Below are 17,497 nucleotides of genomic sequence, written 5' to 3' on the forward strand. Positions count from 1 at the left end.
AATAATGACTCCAAGATCCTTTTCTGCCTCTGCACTGATGAGAAGGGAGTTCCCCAGCCTGTAGGTATGCTGCTGGATCTTCCTCCCCAGGTGCATTACCTTGCACTTGTTAGTTTCAAAACCCATCCTGTTCTCATCTGCCCACCCCTGTAACCTGTCCAGGTCCGATTGCAGCCTATTCCTCCCTTCTAGTGTGCTCACTTCTCCCCACATCTTAATGTCATCTTCAAATTTGAACAAGGTGCTTTTCACCCCCTCGTCCAAGTCACTGATGAAGATGTTGAACAGTGCGGGCCCGAGGACCAAGGCCTGTGGAACCCCCCTCCCCACATCCCTCCAGGTCAAATAAGACTCATCCACCACCACTCTCTGGGTGCAGCCCTCCAGCCAATTAGTGACCCATCTGATTGTGTAGGTATCGATAGCACAGTCTCCTAGTTTTTTAATAAGAATGGGGTGAGACACAGTGCCAAAGGCCTTCCTAAAGTCCAGAAAGACTATATTCACCATGACACCTGCATCCAAGGATTTTGTGACCTGGTCATACAGGGCCATCAATTTCATCTGACAGGACCTGCCTCTAATGAACCCATGTTGGTTGCCCCTAAGCATAATCTCCCCTGCTGGCCCCTCACGGACATACATCAGGATAATTCTCTCAAAAAGCTTACCCAGGATTGAGGTAAGACTAACTGGCCTATAGTTTCCTGGGTCCTCCTTCCTTGTTTAAAAATGGGAACGACATTGGCCCTTTTCCTGTCCTCCAGCACAATGCCAGAGCACCATGAGTACTCGTAAAGCCATGCCAGGGCCTGAGTCAGGGCCAGGGCTTATATGGAAGTCGAAGGTCCCATGGAAAGGGCCACAGCTAGTGGGTGAAGGGGATGGTTGAGTCAATTGCCCAAGATGCTACCTGCAAGGCTTGGGCAATGGTATAGAGGTAAAATGGACCTGTGGCTATCCCCCCCCCGATATCGTGGTGTATAATGGGCAGCCTCCCACCTAATTAACAACTCAGTTATGTCCCATCAAGGCGTGGCTGGTGAGACAGGTGGGCAGAGGCAGGAAGGAACACTAGCCCTGTGGCTAGTCAGGGACCCCCACTTTGCCTCAATAATGTGCCCTAAGTGACTATGTGCTCTGGCATAAGCACAGATGAGCATTTGCATGTATATAACAGTGGCTCACAGTTTCTAACTGCTGTCTAATGTACTGTGGATGAACTGTGTGTACATACACTTCTTTGCCATGCAAATAGATAGGGTTAAACAGGATTAAACAGAAACTAGGGTTAAACAGGAAAAAAAAATCCCAAATAACTAGGATTCAAAACATCTCTCCGCCCCCCCAATTTTTAAGTGTCAAATCAGAGTTAGAACTGCTGCATATTCTTGATGGATTCTTACTTTAATCTTCAGGCAAATATATGAAATTACTTAAATGAATTTAACAGTGAATGAATGTGTGTTCTGGTGCTGAAGGCTGAATATATACACATTGGACTATGGTTAGTTAGTTACAATATCATTAACAAGTGCTCCTACCAAACAGATGTTATTCCTTTGTGAACTTCTACATGTCAAGGTTTTAAATAACTATAAAAATAAAGCTAGATGATAACTGAAGTTCATGCATTGTTTTTAATCCTTCATTATTTTTTCCAGCAGTTCATACCACCATGCAGAATATTATGATGCTATTTCCTTTACTTTTGTTTTTCCCCAGACAGATATTCAGAGCATTGCAGTTTTTCTAAGCAGGCAAATTCTAATGTATTAAAACACTAATGACATGTAGAAACAAAAGGAATATTTCAAGGGATACAAGACATATGCTCCACTTATTGATAAATTTGAGTAAAAATAACTACACTAGACCCTTATTTAGAAAGCTGCATTAATGGAGGAATAGATTACATATTTTTTAAATTATTGTGACACTATTAATGTACAGGTATAACATAGATTGCAATATAGTGATGAGTAATAATGAGGTATTTTGCCAACTTCTGAAAATTTCATTTTTGACTTTAAGTATTAGTTAGCTAGGTTACATGGGCAGAGAATAACCCAACACCATTTCAGAAGTTGTGGTGATTAGACTTTCTTTTTTAACCAAGCCTCAAACCAGTCAAATCCCAGATTTCTCTCTTACAGAAAATGATCAACACTTTCAGTAATTTACCCTCTCTTTCCAGCAAGGTTCCCACAATGTCTTATACTCTATTGATTCTTTGAAGGAAATTGACTTTTGTTGCACCCTAATTTCAATTACAGTGGTTAGCAGCTGAAATAGCTATCCAGTTTTGAGTTGTTCCTTGCTATTATAGGCAGGATACTAATGAAAATGAGATTACACTTTTATCACCGCTTCCTATAGTAGAACAGTAGTTGTCTTCCTTAAGAAAGGAACACAAGATCATGAGGTTGTGCATATTAACTGGAATCAGTGGAAGACCTGAGACTACAGCTTGGCTTGAGACTTTAAGGTATTGTATGGATAAGGAGGCATCTCCTCCAAGATGCAGCCAAGATCAATAGACCTCCCACATGAATAACTGTCACATGAGCTATAACCCTTGGCAAATCTACTTATATATGCCATTCATCTGAGGACTCCAATCACTTAAATTGATTAGTGGAGATATTTTCCCACTAGCCCTATAAGATACCCAAGTTATTGCACCCATTTCAAACATGAGTATGAGACACAGAAACATTAAGCAATTTATCCAAGGTCAGAGTAATTAATTCCTCAATTAACTGCAATTATTTTTGAAGCCAGTACAATTAATTTATAAATACCAACATATCTAATCAGGTGCAAAAAATGATAGTGTATAGTTCTGAAGGAATTCACAGAAAAACTTGGAGAACTTGAATAGTGGTTGAAGACTTGACTAATAAATCAATAATAGCTATGTGTTTGTCACATTTCCCTGCCCTCTGTATTTTTTTTTAGTATAGAACTATAGAAAAGGACATATTCCTACCCAACTCTACCATATTTTCATGGTCATGAGTGACAAGCCTGCAGTTAATAATTCCTCTTGGAATTATTCCACTTAGAAATGACGTGAAATAACAATGAACAGGTTTTGATAGCAGATGGAAGCACTGATTATATCATTCAATTTTAATGACTGGAGAAACCTTAAATGATTTTTTTTCTGTGCAATAGAAAAGAATATTTATAGAATCATCTGAAGCATAAGCAGCCATATGTGTTTGATTATTTTAATAACAAATGCTTATTAAGCTAAAGATAAATTAAAAGGGGGGATATGGGGTGAGTCAGTATAGTTTATTATTAATACTCAACTTGATTTAAAAGAAGTTATATTTAAAATGTCAGTGTGACAAAATCAGCAGCAAAGTTAACTGCACTTTATCATGCATGCCAAATAGAACCAAGGAGGTGACACTTCCCCTCTATGCAGCATTGGTCAGACCGCAGTTGGAGTACCTGCATCCAGTTTTGCGTGCCATACTTCAAGAAGGACGTTGATAGACTCAAGAGGGTCAAAAAGAGGGCCACTCATGTAGTTAGGGGTTTTTGGACAAGCTCTATGAGGGCAGACTGAGGGGCCTGGACCTCTTCAGCCTCCACAAGAAAAGGCGGAGACATGATCTAGTGGCCACCTACAAATTCATTAGGGGGACACAGCAAGGGATTGGAGATGCTCTGTTCACCAGAGCGCCTCTTGGGGTAACAAGGAACAATGGTCACAGACTGACAGAGAGCAGACTTAGGCTAGATATCAGGAAAAACCTATTCACAGTAAGGGTAGCCAAAATTTGAAATGGGCTTCCAAGGGAGGTGGTGCTCTCCCCTATCTTGGGGCGTCTTTAAGAGAAGGTTGGATAGGCATCTGGTTGAGATCATCTGAACCTAGCACTCCTTCCTGCCTAGGCAGGGGATTGGACTCGATCTGTTGAGGTTCCTTCCAACCCTAGCATCTATGAACCAATCCTTTCTTATGAATGTACTCTCATGCACAGCTACAAGAGATTAAACAAACTCAGAGGAAACATTCCATTCAGTTCAAACCTGATGTTGAATAACATGGCTGTTAAATTTTTGTTAACATTAAATAATGTTTTAGTTGAGATAAAATAAAAATAGAACTAGAAATTTTGGAGAACAAAAAATCTCTTACTTAAGTCATGTTTAACAGAACCTATGGTACCAAACCTGTATAACATCCAATTAAAATAGTGCATGCTATGTTAAGTAGGTAAAACAAACTGTTCAAATTGAATCACAAAAATTAAATCAATGGGGCTCCATCTTGGTGTTTGGGTCCACTGCACCCATCTGGCCTCATTTGGTGCTTTCTAGCTGCCTCGGAGCATGCACCCAGTGCCAGCTGCAGGGTGTGTTCCTGAGGCCTAGGCATTGGGTCACATTCACCCCTAGGGAGGCCCTGATACTCACCTGCCATGACTTGAACTTCCTCTTCAGTGGAAAGAAAAAAAAAAGAATAATTCAGGAACTAGGGCTCAGCCTTCCCCATTCACAGGTCTGGTGTCTGCAGCGCTAGGTTCCTCAACGCCATCCTCCTTGGCCTGGCTGCCCCGCTGAGCTGGGGTGATGCTTCTTTTAATGCATCCTGGCCTCTTCTAGTGGGTCTCTGTCCAGATCCCTGCCAAGCAGCTGGCAGCCTGTGCGTAGCCCAGGGAGCAGCCGTGCCTTCTGGCTCCGGCATTGCTGCCTTCCCCTTCATTTACCTGCCACCAGGTTTTAAACCAGCTGGACAGTGATTTTTGATGATGTCATCTGCTGGCATTGCTTCCAGCTGGCAATAAAAGTGACCCACTAACCACACAGGTGGTTCATCTTGACGTGACTCACCTGACTCCACTTTTCCTGAAAATCCCTGCTTTCAGGGCTTTTCTCTTCCTTCTTCAGGTGGGTCAGCCCTGCCTCAGGTCCCCACAAAGGAGGGTGCTGTGGGGCCTCCATTTGTGTGCCCCTGGGACACCTGTCTATTCAGATTGTATTTCAATATAAAATTCTTGGGGTTGATACTTCTATTTTTGTGGGGGAGTGATTCCAGAGTTGAGCTCATAGTTAAGTGAACAAGTCTTGATCACTCTTACTTACCGATTCTTATTTTCTTCCTAAGATTTTAGTGTTTGCTTTCTTAAAGGCCATTAGAAGGAAAGGAAGCATTGAACACTTATTACAAACCTAAATGAGCATTTGATTGCTTGACAGCATTATGAGAAGGCATTTAAAATGTCACCTTCTAGAAGTTCTGGATCATATTATCAAAAACCAGGTCCTGAAGTGATAACCTACAGTGTAATTTCTTTCTCATATATCAATTAGTTTCTATAATACTTTCATGCTTGACACTAATAACTAACAAAATATATTTAAGCTGCTGCCCTCAATATGTCTTCTATGTGAATATCTCAATGGCAACGCATGCTGCATTATGCATGGTGGAAAAGCTTATAACCCTCAACAGTAAAAATTATTAACACAATATTAAAAGCTATTTACTAAAGACACCTCTATATTCCTTATATAACTTTATTAATGTTACAGATGTTAATACATGTTCAATTTACAACCTAGCCATAGGAGATCTTGCCATTTTATGCACTTACACAACTTTTCATCCATAAAAAATGCAAACCTGCAAATAAAGGCTAAATTATAACATTGCTGCTAGAAAACATAGACTTTATCAGCCCACACAAGGTTCAGGGAAAGTAAAACATCTTAGGCCTTTGTAGGAACTACATGAAACTTAGATAAGGGCATATATGACTTCCTAGTCTCTGCTAGGAGTAAACAGATGGGAAAGGCAGCAAAAAAAAAAAAAAAAGCAATGCAGCACACATGATGGCAGCATGCACCACTGGAAACCAGATTGCTGCTGGAGCCCCAGAAGGCACCCCAGGACCTCAGGTAAGGCTGTTGGGGGTCAGCCCAGGTGCTGGCCCCAGCTTCCCCTACCACACCCAGGGTAACCTGCTGCATGCCAGCGTGCACATGCAGTAGTGTTCTCCAAGGACAAGTAGCAATATCACATATTGTGCTGTTTGTTTGTCCCTGGGAAAATGCATGTGTCTGCACATCTGGATCTGGCTACTATGGACAGTATCTGAGCCACAGTTTAGCCCATGGATATGTGAAGAAAGTCAAATACATGAAACTCAGTTTAGCAGATTATACATGTAGCAATCCTCATACTTTCCCCAAATAATATATTTTCTGATTAATAATTAAATAGGTTATTCTTATGGGGTGAAAATTACATGGAAGGGTAAGCTCTATTAATAAAACTTGTGAAGTATGCCCTTATTCTTAAAAGTCTCATTTTAATGGGAGAAATGAATCTGTTCTTCATGGAACTTACACAATATACTCCCAGATGGAGTATGGGACACGGCACTTCAGTCCTTATTTAAGGCCTAGTTGCATGTTGCCTTTAGCATGGTCTACAGGTACCTAAGACAAGTACCCACTCATTAAAGATGGAAAATTAATTTCAAGTGTGCTTTGAGAATCTCAAAGTCACACCACTTTAGTCTTGCATTACCTCTGGATCATGCTACCCAGTTTGTGGTAATGCCAGTTGGTTTCCATGGAGGTAAAATGAGCAATTTGGGTCCTCCAGCATCCTATGACACACCACTCCCAGCCCCCCACACCTTCTCCATGACTATCTACCCACTCTCCCAAGCTCCACTGCTGAGGGATGGTACTACTCAGGGGCAAGCGGGGCTCCATCAGTGTCAGGGCTGATACAGCCAGGCCCCCTGAACAGCAAAGCAGACCGAAGCCTAACAAGCAAAGGGTAGTGCAGCCACTATAGGCAACTGGTGCTATTGCTTTCCCTACAAGTGCAGAGCTGCAATCATCAAGAGAGATTTTGCACAGTGGGAGCATGGAACCTGCTTCCCTCTCTCTTGGCAACTCCATGTTCCCACCACAAACCTTCCTCCCAGATGCTCCGTGCTCTCGCTTCCCTCTCTCCACAACGTGACCCTCTCCTCTCCCTTCAAATATGGAGGGCTGTGGAGAGGAAGCCACAGCCCACATCAAGCCATCTAATCAGCAGAATCCAGTGGGGCTTGGGAAAAATGTGGTCAGATGGTATGGGAAAATATGGTTAACTGAATTTTCCCACAGCTTTTGTCTGGTTCTCGGTGAAAGTCACAGCCCTTCCTGGGGAAGGCTGGGTACCCAGCCCTGGCACGTGGGGTCTGGGATCAGGCCAGCAGGGGTTGTTGGAGCCACCTGGCATGGGGCCCACTGGCTGGGCTTTGCTTGAGGCTCCCTGAAACACAGCACTCTCCCACGCTCTCCCCCAACACACAGGGAGACGGTATGTGGAAGCAGACCTGATTAATCATACAGCATGCTGAAGTATCACATATAGCAATCCTCGTACATGGGATTCAGCATCCCATATTTCAAAATGGTGGTGGGAGCACTTTAAAACTCACTGAACAAGCTTTACTTAAAGCACCCTCACCCCAGGCCATTTTGAAATGTAGGATGCTGAATACACAGGATGATGCGGCATTTTAATTGGAGTGGCTGTCCAGGCTCTAATCAAAATGCCTGCCACTACCCCAGAGTGCATGTCTAGACATCCTAGGGGTAGGCTCCTAGCCATGCCCCTGTTCACCAGGAATTCAGCTGTCTGCAGGTCAGAAATGGTATCAACCCTTAATATTCCCTAAAGTTAGCGCATGCACATTGTAGTATGAAATACCCCCCCACACACACACTTAGATTAATGCTCCTTACTTAAATAAGTTCATTAATTTCATTAATACCATCCCTCTAAATTAGCATTGCAGGTTTGAGCTGCAATCAACAAGTAAGAAGCAATTTAGAAAAGTCTTTAGGAGCCCAGGCATCAGTATACATATTTATCGTGTTATACCACAGAGTTGTTGCTGTATATTATAATAATGATATTTGGTGACATGTAAACAACTTGTGTATTTGAAATGGCTCATTATGGTAATATGCCAATATATCTATGCCTAGTTTGAAAATCAGAAATCTTCCTTTCATCTATCCTTTGGAAATGTTACTAAACATATCAAGGCAGTATTTAATTTTACTTTGAATGTGACAGACTTCCACTTGCTAATTTTCATTTACTTCAATATATCAATGTATCCATGTGTAAGTTATATACTTAGTTATAATGCCAGACCATTAATAGCCATCTTAATATATTGTTAATTAGGTTATTGTCAGCATTAAAAGGATATTTTGTGTGAGGATTACTATATGTATAATCTGGTAAAATCAGCTGCCTCTGACAAAAACAAGAAAAGAAATATATTCTTTGGGGAAAAAAGCAGAGAGACAACTTAGACAAGAGAAAACAGATTAATGAAGAGATGATGTGAAACACTATATGCTAAAACCTGATTTCATGGATTTCAGAAATAACAAAACAAAGGAATGTCTTAAACTCTTGTTAATGGTTGTTACTAAGCAACAATATAATAGTTGTTAGTCAGAAAGAAACAGTATTTGCTTCTACAAGATGCTAAGCATTCTTGAATGTGTTCAGCATTTGTACAATTCCATTGATTTGCAGGCAGTTAGTGCCTTAGACTGAATGAGACACAAGAACAGATACTGTTCTATGATGGTAAAATTACTGGTAAAGGCAACCCAATGTTATTTTTCTGTGAGAAGCACAGAAAAATAGTGGTTGGTTTTGGAGTATACAGGAAAGATACCATCTAAAAGCCTCGAGACAGTAAGGCAATGCCTCCTACATAGCAACGTGAAACTTGAATAGAAGAATTGACTATCTCCGGTATGCCCAATATCAAACTGGCAGTAAGTAGGAGAAAGAGGGGAAGCTTGGTAAAGAAAGTTAGCTCTGGCTTCTTGATTCAGAAAGCCAACCTTGTCCTCAGTGTCATTCAGAGCTGCTGCCAGGCAATATTGGTAGTTCAACTAAACTATTAGTCGGAGCATCAATAAGAGATGCTTTACTGCATAGTAAAGCACCACCATACACGTGCATGGCATTTACTGCACAGTAAATTCAATTAGTCTACTGAGCAGTAGTTATTGTACAGTAGCTCTTGTGCAGATTCTGGCTGGGAGTAAATTTGCTCCTGGTCAGCTACACCAGCAGGGGGCCACAGGGGACAGGAGAGTTCTCTGGCCCTGGTCCTGGCACGCTCAGCATCCAGTTTCACCTAGGAGCTGAGAGCCCACCAGCACCGGGACTGGATCACTCTGTCCCCCTGTCCCAGTGCTGCACAGTTCCTAGATCTCCACAGGAGCTGAGAGCTGAGCAGCACCAAAGCTGTCTGCTTCCCTGCTCAGCCAGGGGCTCACTGGCAGCCGTCCTGATTGTACGGTTGCTGCCAGCAAGCTGCCTGCTGGGTGGGGAAGCCCCATCTGGCACTGAGCTGGCCAGGACCTGTCCTACTCCTGGGGCAGCTGCCAGAGAGACCCCCAACTGGGAGGAGAAGCCCAGCTGGTCATGGGGCTCACTGGCAGCTGTGTGCCCCAAAGTGCATGTGGCCAGAGACCCCTCCTAATGTGAACGGGACCAGAAGACAGCTGCTGCTGCAGCCAACAGAGCTGTCCTGGCCCCTTATGCATCAGGATTGGCCCCGTGCCTCCTGCCATCCCCCAGGCCCCCTCCTCCTGAGGGAGAGTGGAGCTCCCCCTGGCTGCTGTAGGGGGCAGAGGAGGGCAGGAGCAGCCCTGTACTGGGCTGCTCCCATTGGGAGCAGATTTGAGCTCAACAGGGTGCACATGTAGACATACTTGTGGGGGAAGGTGTACTGTACAGTATTTTATGGCGCAGTAAGCCTAAAGTGCATTAATAGCATGTGTAGATGTGCCCAGTGAAAGCTATTAGTCAAAATATTTTGGACTTTTTAGAATTGAAAAATGAAGTTTACAATGAAATGTCATAAAAATGAGATTCAGGAAATTTAGACCAGCTTTAAAATAGTGAAGACCATAAAGATATTCTCATTTAGCAAGAAGAATAGCAGAAGAATATTCTTCTTTTCACCAGATTAGTCAAAGGTCTATGATAAGGTTGCAGGTAAAGAGCAAGAAGGCTAGAGCTCTGTTTCCTGCTAACAACTTATTGTGACTCTGACCAGGAAACATTACTTCTGTGACTCAATAGCCACTTATGTAAAATGGACATGAATACATGTATTTCCTTATGAAACACTGCTCTACTTAATAACCAATGTTAATTGCTTGTTAGGCTTAAATGTTCTCTCATACATTAAATGCAAACTATCCAATATTCTGAATGATACATCATCTGTGCAAACTGTTATTTTCTTGAGCATTGTCAGAGCCAGTACTAGCTAACTTCAGGTGATATGAAAACATATGTTTGAACCATCTCTGTTGGGATTTACTGAATAAAATCAGCATGTCCTGTAGATTAATTCACAATTAGGTATGGATGTCAGTATTGAAAAAGCCCAAATAATTAAATACATCCTCATTTGTTTTTATACAATACTACAGCACAGAATAACACAAACTCTCACAGACCCCTATTTGACGTTCTGGTAGTTCACAGCTCAGGTTAAATTCATCCTACCAGAATTACTACTTCCATTAAGAACAACAAATCCATGTATTTTACCATAAATATCCATTGGGAATTAGTGGACAGACTCCCTTTGACTTTAAAGGCTTTGGATCAGGCTCTAACAGCAGAATGCTCCAATTTTGATACAGTGTAAACAATGTAATAAAATGTCTGGTGGATCATCTTTTCTTCCCTTCCTCACTGTGCCAAATCCTTGGCCATAGAATCATATTATTCAGATGCAGAATGCTTATATGGAAATGGAGATTATAAAAGTGTGCATTTTAACCATCTTTAATCACAATTTAGCACTGAGGCAGAAAAGAAAGCCAGAAACACCTGATGAGCCAGTTTTCCATGGAATACTAGTATCTCATACATTTGGGGACAATTTTTCTAGATTATCATAGGTCTACTAGAGATCTGAGTCAACAAAATAGTACATTACCAGAGAAACCATGGCTAGTTACCACTAATTGACCTTCTTCTATAATGTACAATTGACCTAGCCACACCCAGCGGTGGACTGTCCTATGCCCTCACCCCACCCCCAAAACAAACACACACAAACACAGATTCTTCAGAGAATTGATTGGTTTTGGTTTGTGATTATAGTGCTGATGGTGCTTTTTAGGGGTTTTCATCCATTTCTTTATTTCTGTTACTCACAGCACCAAGTTGTGAAAGTGTCCACCAGCTGGGGATTCATTAATAACACAGTCCATTGATCCTGACAGAGTGTAGAGCAAAAGAGATCTATTAGCAATGCTGTATTGCCTCTCACCATATCTTTGTTGAAAGGAAGCAATACTGAATGCCATGCCACACTACCCAATATATTTTTATATGCTTCAGCAAAACATTTTAATCTTCCAGCCATGTAATGGCTGTAGTAAGAGAAAACCCAGAGAATTTGGGGTTTGGTGTGAAAACTCAGAACCAAATGTAATCTATCACTGAAAAAGTCTTAGGAAGCAGAATACTCCAGACTGTGGCCCGATAGGATAAGATTTGCAAGTGTCTGCAAGATTAGTGGAGTGCATACAAATTGGTCTCTATTTTCTCACCTTCTCTCTTTTATATATGCATGTGTGTGTGTTACTTCTACCATATACATCACACTGAATGTTAGATTTCATCTGAATTATTTAAGATGCAAGTGAATGTAAACAGGAGTAAGTTCTTCAATAGGTAGAAGACCCATTCTTCACAATAAGCAGTATAAATAAAAGCATAAATTTGATAAAAGCTCAGCTTGTAAAATATATCATCAAGGTAAACATTTAATTTGGTGTTTACTATTTTATTAATTTAGAGAGAAATAAAAAAACTCATGTATTAACTATTAAGGAAGATGTTTGCTTACAGTTGCTCTAGTGCACCTGTCCTAGCCTGATAACAGCTGCATTAGGATGTCAAAATCTGTTTGAAAACTACAATAGCTTTCATTAAAGAAGTAGCACACACCAGTTACTATCCAATGGTACTGCCTTGGAAACAACAAAGCTTCTAAACTTAAAACAGTAAATTCCAATAGTCTTAGATTCCATGGAACGTAGCCGGTAGCAAATATTGTTCTAAATGTTGAATATGATATTCCATTACTGAGAAAAAAAATTACATATTCACAAGATCAACCTGATTGCCATCTTTTTTAACCATGCTACAGTGGTTAGTTAATTTATAATGCCCACAAAACCCCTGATTAAGAATCACTTGTAAGGACAATACTTAAAAACTTATCCATTGTCTGGGTACAAACATTCAGGGAGTTTAGGGGGAGGTTAGATTGAGTTAAAATGCCCACCCCCCCATCTGAGGTAAGTTGGGATGGATAGGGCTAGTGAGGTGGTCAGGGGTCAAGCAGCACCCATGGGAAAGATCAGGGGGCTTGAGGGGCAGACAGGGTCTGTGGGTAGTTGCTGGGGTCCAGGAAACTTTTGCAGGAGGGAATCACAGGGTCTATGGGTGAGCTTGGGAAGGACTGGGGGGGGGCAGGGGAGACAGACTCTTCCTCCACTCCCTGGGACCAGGGGCTATTTTTAGCCCCCAACAACCCCACCCCCAGAGTAAAAAACCCAGCATTTGTGCACGTTGATAAAACTAGCACTGGGAGCAGCTTGAGGGATGGGGAGTTTGATGGGCTGGGGGTGGGGTCAGCTGGCTGGTCTCTGGTGGGGAGGAGGGGTGTCCATCTAGGGGTAGAGCGAGGGGGCAGGGGGACTAAAAATAGCCCAGTTCCTGGGAGTAGGTAGCAAAAGCATAGCCCCAGGCTGGGCTTTTTCCAGCCCTGGAAACTGAACAGAAGTTCAGGACAGTTAGATCTGTCTAAACATGGTCTACTCAATCTCTGTTAAATAACCTCAGAGGTAGAGTTAACTTAGATCAGGTTGGACATTTGTAGACTGATCTAACCCTACTGAAACTTCTGTACAGTTTGTACTTAGATCAACTTAACTAGGGATCTAAGTGTAAGGTCCATACCTGGGCAAACTAAGTTAGACTGAATGGCCATTTCAAACACAATCTAGTCTCCCCACTAAACTCCCTGAACATCCATATGTACCCCAACAGTCCTCTTTCAGTCAAGAGCATTCAGATACATGCTTAAAGTTTATCCTGCACTTAGGCACTGGCCAGGATAGGGGTAAACTTAAGCATGACCTTTTCTGAATTAAATAGCCATTATTGGATGTACACAATACTTTATTTATAATGATGGGAAGTTAAGACACATCAGCTTCATTGAAGGTGTAGTATTGGAAACCAAATTCCTGAGCAGCGCTGAGACATGAGATTAGTATGATCCCAAGTCACCAGTCCTGACAGCACAGTTTCCTTCAAGGAAGGGATTTTTTTTTTGTGGCTACCTAATACTTGACATTTTTATTTTAAGCCAATAAAAAATAGCTTCAGAACTGATGAAGAGAATTCTAATATATATTTTTTTCTTTTTAAAGTTCCATCAAATATTTCTTTAACATACTTTTCTTGAAAGCCTTGGTAGATGTTTTCTACCAAACACCGACTGCAATTTTTGCACATTTTGCTCACTTTACTCCAAAGGGTTCTTTTAATAAAACTATGGCAGGTAGAATTTAGCTGAAAATACTCCAACAAATACAAAGGTTATACCCTTTTAACAGCATTAGTAGGAAACAATCTGGTCACCATACTTAGCAAACCAGGGTCTGTTATTTTTTTAATAGAAGTTAAATGTTTCTTTCACAGAAAGTGACTCCATACTTTGCAGTGTTTACCACAATATCTTAAGGGTCTAGATACACAGCACATATAGTGATGTAATTAACAATCACTTTTCTGCACATGGCCACATGAGCAGATGGACATCTAGATATTGCAGGGTAGATGTTATTACATTAACTTTTCTTTATATGGAAAGGAAGCAGATAATAGCCTATTTGGCAAACTGCTATCTTGGGAGATCGCAGCAAACACAACACTTACACTGGTGTAATTTGTATCTTTTTGCCCCAATTTTTCCCAGGGTAATTCTGCACTAGATTCAAAAGAATGATATCGATGTATGGTTGTACATTAAGTATCTGTGCCTTATTTTACTGTAATGTAAATCAGTCTTTATATCAAACGTGACATATTCAAGCTTTAAACAGAACCCCCCGCTCCCCCCGCCGCCACTCCCAATAATCATACCATGCAGTGGTATGACTAGCAGTCAAATTTCGTGTTTTATGGGGAACTTACTGAATTAGCAGAGCCAGTGTAATCCAGAAATAGACTGAAAGAGAAAATTTGGATGGCAAAACCTAAATATATCACCCAGGGAGAAACATTTAATTATCTTTGTTAGTGCCACTACTGCCGAGAACAGCTGCAATTGCTAGTTTGCCAAGACCATGTCATATAGGGTTATTCCTATTAATATCAATTAAGGACTAAATTGTTAGAGTCTCTTCAAGAATGATGCTTAAGTACATTTCAAGTGCTATTCCATGCAGAGCACACCTACTCTAAAATTGTGGCACTCTAATTCCTTTTATCCAACAAACACACACAGGTAGGTCACTGAAATGTGTCCAACTGCCAACAAGAAATATATATTAATTTTGAAGTGAGTCTTAATCTCCACATACCTACTTTCACCTTAAAATGCAGGTCCCCAAATGAACTAGAAGTGGCAATGGATATCATTGCTGTACTGGAAATAAACCAACTCATGAAGTAGAGAGGCAAATTCATATTGCATACATACCAGCACAAGCACGCCTTAATTTTCAAGTGTTAACACTGCATTCATAGACTCTTTGAAGTTGAAAGAAACTTCCAGTTGATCTAGTTTTTGTCTGCAGCACTGATTCAATTATTTCTGATATGGAGGAAATCTAGTCCTGAGTATTTCCAGTGCAGGTTATTACTTTAGTTCCAAGTAATTTTTGCTTCATTGTCTGTAGCTTTTCTCACAGTGAACACTTTAATGAAATTATCCATCCTGCTGCTTCTTGTTCTATCTTTGTTGACTAATTGGGATAAATAATCATTTAACAAATCTTGATCTAGTTATTTTTAAGGGTAGGAAACCACTTCAGATATAAAAAAAATAATTAGTTCAGTATGCTTAACTAAAATGAAACAAGGGTAAAAAAAAAAAAGGTTAAAAAATAATTCAGTTAATATCTTTAAATCAATTTCCTGTTTCATTTACAGTGTCACTCAAAACAGAGTGCACAGTATAAATCAGTGGGTGGGGGGGAGATAATATTTTGGCAGACAAGCCACAAATTAGTCTGGCACTGTACTTAAGTGTCACTCCCATCACCTTCTACCCAATCTGCTGCTCTGTTTCTGCTCCCTACTCTGCTGTCTGCCCTATCTGCTTCTGTGCTGCCTGTCCCCTTCCTTATCTGCCATGTGCTACAGACAGGGTGCATCTGCACAAGATGCTATGTCACTACAGCGATGCACTATGGCAAAGTAACATTGGTGGGCACAAACCATGATGCTGCAGCTATGCCGCTGTAGCAACACGCTCCCTCGCTATAGCATGTTGCTATGGCGAGGTAGTAGCTAAAAACAACTGTGCACTGCCATCATGGCATAGTACAGGCTGTTTCTGCGCTGTCATTTAGTACTTCCAAAAGGGGCACATATAGACATCATTTAGTACTTCCAAAAAGGACCACAGGAGCACATGTAGATGCACCCACAGACGTACTACTTGTAGCACATGCTATAGCTTGGCCAGCCCTGGTACAAATCAAATGAAAAAAATTTAGAAATAGTACCAGAAACTTTGTAAGAACACCAGTTTTAGGGATGTTCATGTTCAGTTTTATGGTGGGTAGGAAGGAGGGGAACAGGAAGAAGAGGAGAGAGAAGTTTCTTTTAGTAAAGCAGTGTTTCATATAAGCATTAAATAAATATATCAAGTCAATTATAGTCACACTGAAATACTTACTATGGAGTCATTTCCCCCAGATTTTATTTTACGGTAAAATGACTCTGTAGGAAGGACTGAAAGCACAGCATCTCTTCCAAACTGATGGGAGCTGATTTGAATTGAGAAAGACTATTCTTGGGGCAATGGACACACATCAACTATATTTATATCAAATATAAATGTAACTATTACATCTGCATGCTTCTGTACTGATGAAAATATAGCCAAACCATTACAGATTTAACCCTATTTCATTCATGGTTAAAGTCATAATGCTTTAAGTAATGTGCATCACAAGAGTAGTACGTATGGATAGCAGTCACAATTTATTCCATAACAAAATGTGTCGTGTGCCCACTACTTCAGTTGGGCTCCATATGATGGATGATTTTTGAAAACAGTGTTTTGAGATGATGTGGAAAAGTAAGGATAGGACTTCTAATCTGAGTTATAAATCTCAATTTGTTGTTGTTGTTGGGTTTTTTTTTGTTTAAAGAATTAGATGATGAAATTACAGTAATGTCTAAAAAGTAGTAAAAGGAAGACCTAGGAATAAGTTTGAAGCTAGAGGTTAAATTTAGACAGGGGTTGGAAAGAAGGGGGGAAAAAAACCCCAAACAAACAAAGAGAAAATACCCTAAGCAAACAACAGTATGTTTCAGAAAGAGAGAAAAAAAAATGGATTCACAAAACTGAATAATTGTTCTCTCCTTTTCTTCCTTTCATAGCATTCATAAAAACCATTATCTGGGAGCAGAGGCAGATTATGAGGTTGCTTCAATCCATCATTGAAGAAGCCACTGCAAGAGCATGATGCCTTTTTCTATCACCTTTTTCCATGGATGTGTCACCCAGGGGCATAACAATGCGGCTGGGTGCCTTAGGCAGCTGCAATGCACTGGGGACAGCAGAGGTGTCCACTTACCTTTGTGCTGCCCGCAGGATTGTGTGGCTGTGATGGCCGCAGTTTTATTCCACATCCCCCTTTTTAAGTCAGTGTGTAAGGCAGCTGCCCTGTTTGGACCACCCTAGTTATGCTACTGGTGTCACTTCAACAGTAGCTAGGGACCGAACTGACCCAAATCTCAGGATAAATTTTAATTCATATTCATATAAAATTTGAGCATAAATGTACGGAATGTATCCTATTTCAGCCTGGTTTATAATAAAAACTAAAAATATGCCTGGTTTTTGGCCAGTAATGATCTAAAAAGCTTCCAATACAATTAACTCTGCTTTTGATGATGTGCATGCGTGTCTACATCGAGAGAATTCTGGCTGAGAATAGCACTTTGCATGCACCTCAGGGCAGCAGGTGTGTTATTTCCTTTCCCCCTTTTCCATTTGCTTTGTTCTATCAAGACATCAAACTGAGAATTCATTTTAGCTAAAAGGTGGCAGCACACATAGCACTATGGGCAGAGAGACAGGAAAGGTGTACTCAGATTTTTCCTTCTTGGCAAGTGTGTGGAGAGGGAGGAGAGTGGGCAGTTCAAACATTG

General features: G+C 40.9%; 1 protein-coding gene across 1 annotated transcript in view; it reads right to left on the bottom strand.

The window, feature by feature from the left end:
• LRP1B (LDL receptor related protein 1B) overlaps positions 1-17,497 on the bottom strand; it is a 1,585,724-nt gene that overhangs the window by 1,307,596 nt on the left and 260,631 nt on the right. The window lies entirely within an intron of this gene.

The sequence above is a fragment of the Crocodylus porosus genome, unplaced genomic scaffold, assembly GCF_001723895.1.
Source record: "Crocodylus porosus isolate Cpor-Errol unplaced genomic scaffold, CroPor_comp1, whole genome shotgun sequence".
Taxonomy (NCBI): Eukaryota; Metazoa; Chordata; order Crocodylia; family Crocodylidae; genus Crocodylus; species Crocodylus porosus.